This window comes from Eumetopias jubatus, unplaced genomic scaffold, assembly GCF_037043125.1.
Source record: "Eumetopias jubatus isolate StellerSeaLion01/CBP00866 unplaced genomic scaffold, mEumJub1_p1.0 scaffold_4, whole genome shotgun sequence".
In the NCBI taxonomy this organism is placed as follows: domain Eukaryota; kingdom Metazoa; phylum Chordata; class Mammalia; order Carnivora; family Otariidae; genus Eumetopias; species Eumetopias jubatus.
The window spans coordinates 132,737,014-132,740,618 of record NW_028274810.1 but is presented as its reverse complement, the minus strand read 5'-3'; the positions used below and the strand labels follow the sequence as shown (position 1 = coordinate 132,740,618).

The window sequence follows — 3,605 nt, the reverse complement described above, 5'->3', positions numbered from 1 at the left end:
ATAAAAATTATAAAAAAATTAAACTGATTCTAAGATTTAAGGAAAGTTTTAGAAGGAATGATTAAAGAAATGTCATCTTGGAAAAGATGATCAGTAAACATAAATAAGACTTTATTAAAAACACATTATGGTAGTAATATGATACAATGTCTTTCCTTAAAATGTTTTGACTAATAAAAGTTGTGTGTGTAAATATATACACACACACACATAGATATATATATTCACTTGCAAATAGTCATCTGTGTCTATTATTTCCAAGCCCTTCCTTAGATTCTGTGAGCACAAATATTATAAACAAACAAACAACAACAACAAAGCAGCAAATGAAACCCTTGCTCTTGTGGAACTTATATTCTAAGGAGGGGAACTAATTGACAAACAAATAATTAAATATGTAAAATGAAAATAATGAAGAAAGATAAAGAAGGAACCAGGGAGTGTCTGGGGTGAAGGAACAAAGGAGTGCCAGGGGAAATTATACTTCTTAAAATAATTGGACTTACACTAACAATAGTAAACTTGGCAGATATGAGTATTAAACCTTGTATTTGAAAAAAATCAACTTTGTAAGTGTAAGATTATTGAGACCTGGCTAAACAAATCTTTATTTAAAATACTTGAAAATTTTAGAAGACCATAAGCTTTTGCTATTGAGTTTTGTCAGAGCAAAAAAAATAGGTATATTAAATTAGGCTGTACTATATTGAGGAAAATTATTCAGACATTATCTTTTATAGTGTTTATTATGTCAGAAAATATGTTCAATGTTAAAAATTATATTTTAAGGGGTCACTGAAATATTGATGCTAATCTAGAAAGGAACATAACTCTAGAAGAAGATTTAAAATTTTAAATGTAGTCTCCCAGATACACTTAATACAGATAATAGTTCTATTAAATTTCAGAAAAATATTCATTTCCTCCATGGTCTTCTTAGGCTGGTTAAGAGAAATATTTATGTCATTCACCACTGGACATTTCTTTTAATCAGTGAATTGGGGCTTGCTGGACAAGCCCAGTGGGTAAACGGTTATAAAATTTATTTCTATAAATGAGGCATTGTTTTTGGAAAATGATGTGAATATGAGAATAAAGTAGATCACTAAATTAGGATTTGAGGTGGTAACTCAGAAAAATCAATAAGTGAATCTGAGTGAAAAATTGTATAAGAACACCTTTAGAGACTATATTTAATTTTTAAAGCAAAATTTTCAAATAAATGCATGCATTTATTTGGGAAATTATTACAGACCTTAAGAAATGACATATGGCCAAGCAATGAGTAGCACACTGAAAAAAAAAGAAACTCCCTTGCAAACGTTGAAGTTAGTCCTCTTGTGTTGAGGGGGCAACATGGAAAGAAACTACAAGCAGTCTCCAGGTGCTGAGACTGGTTCCTGACTAATGGCCAGGAAGGAAAGGGACACCTCAACTTTACAATCACAAGAAATAAGCTGTCTTCTCTGTACCGGGAGCAGCTCTGCTGCCACAGCCCCTCATCCCGTGAAAATGTATGCCTGTGCAAAGTTCATCTCCACCCCGTTCTTTATCAAGAGCCCCCCTCAGCTGCTGAGCCAATCACAGTCCCCAGTGGTACTAAACCCTCTGGAGACACTGACAATGAGACAATGAGAGCCTCAGCAGCTTGGCAGCCCCTCGTCCCCTGACCTCACTTATTCCTAACCACGGCTTCTGAACCAGCACCGTTTCCCGGGACATGGACACAGCCGCCAAGCGCATTGGGGCTGGGCTGCCATGGTAGGGGTGGCTGGCTCTGGAGCTGGAAGCGGGGCTGTGTTTGGGAGCCTCATCTTCGGGTATGGCAGGAACTCTTCTCTGAAGCAACAGCTCTTCTCCTGCGCCATCCTGGGCTTTGCCCTCTCCGACGCCAGCGGGCTCTTCTGCCTGGTGGTGGTCTTTCTGATCCTCTTCACCATGGGAAGGACCTGTCTCCACCTCCCATAGGTCCTTCTGTGTCTCCTTGGCCCTGTATCTTCCTTTTCTTATACCTCCCCAGACAGACTTGAAAAAGTGGTTGGCTCAGAGTTTGACAGAGAGAAGACAAATACTGTATTAGTAAGAAAAAAAAATGAATTCTGCCAACAAACTGAAGGTGTTTGAAGTAGATTATTCCCTAGTCTAGTTTCCAGATTATTGTGACTTTGTTAAATTAACATTTATAAAGTAGAGTCCCAGACTGTCAGATGGTGATCAGCGATTCAGCAGAAGACCACAAGAGAAAATGAAATAGAGAAATTTATTACTCACAGGTCCTGGACAAGGTACAGGTCACACTCCCAGGGGCATGTGGGGAACTCAAGACAGGGTACTGGCAGAGAGAACACAGCAGAACCTGTGGCATATGCCATCATTAGGGTCAAAGGGTTGCTTGCTTTGGGGTTCCCAGGCTGAGGCTGGATTGGTCAGTTCAAACCAAAAGAAGCAGGGTTTTGGTAAGCTTCTAGGGGTGGGGTGTGTTACCAAGGGGCTCACAAGGGTAAAGGCCTGGGAGTCAGGGGAGAGTGCATATAACAAGGGATGTTGGAGGGAGTCTTATCAGGAGCTTCTGACCCTGGGCGCTCTGTTTAGAGCACATACTTGCACTCTCCAGATGGGCTAGTGTCAATTCAAGGCCTGCAGTCCACTTGGCCACAAAAATGGATGCCAAGGTGTAACAATGTGGACTAGTTTAGCTAAGCTCTCCACAGAGATGGACATTCAGTCCCTGATAAAAGGACCCAGCTAAATTACCTGTACTTCCAGACATGAAAACTATGAGACAATAACTGTGTGTTATATTATGCTTCTAAGTGTGTGGCAATTTGTTATTCAGCAATGGGAATCAAATATAAACCATTGGAACAATTTCGATGGCAGAGTGGTGTGGTGTTAGTTATATAACCTAAGTCAAACAAAATGGAATTCCATTTCCTTAGCCAGAAAAAAAATTGATTTAGAGATGAACATGTGAATCAAGCTGAGTTGATCAAAATTCTTTTTAAGATATTTTCTGCTACAGCAGATAAAACATTTTCTGCTAAAGTTTTTTTATGCCAGTTGTCATGCTACCTGAAAAGAGAAAACAAAAAGTAAAACTGTTATATATATAAACAGCCTCTATTAAGCTGCACCTCTTAGAATTCCATAGGTCCCTAAGAAATATGACTTGTTAACGAGTCATGGCTAATACAAAGACTAAAGATTGGGTCTATTATTCTTTCCTAGTATATCTTTCATAATCACTAAATTCTGGCCAAGTTTAACTATATGCCATTTCCATAACTCATCACTTATACTTGACTTCTGTATCTTTGCTCACAATATTTCTTTCACTGCAATGCATTCCATGCATACACCTTCCTTGACTTTTTATACCCAATTCCTATCCATTCATCAATGATGTGAGTTGAAGTTGCCTGTCACTAGAATGTCTTTGCTCAAAAAGTCAAAATAAATTTCTAGAATAATTTTACCTTTGTCATGCAAACTAAATTCCACTTTTGGAATTTATTAAAAATGTCTCTGTGGCTTAGTACATGATCATTCTGTAATAATTCGTCCAAGCTTACTTGAAATGAATGTGTATTCTTTTTATAGGCTTT

At 38.1% G+C, this 3,605-nt stretch overlaps 1 pseudogene; it reads left to right on the top strand.

Annotated features, from left to right (window-relative positions):
• The first annotated feature begins 1,512 nt into the window (after nt 1-1,512).
• Nucleotides 1,513-1,968, top strand: LOC148164607 (ATP synthase F(0) complex subunit C2, mitochondrial pseudogene; annotated as a pseudogene).
• Nucleotides 1,969-3,605: the final 1,637 nt, after the last annotated feature.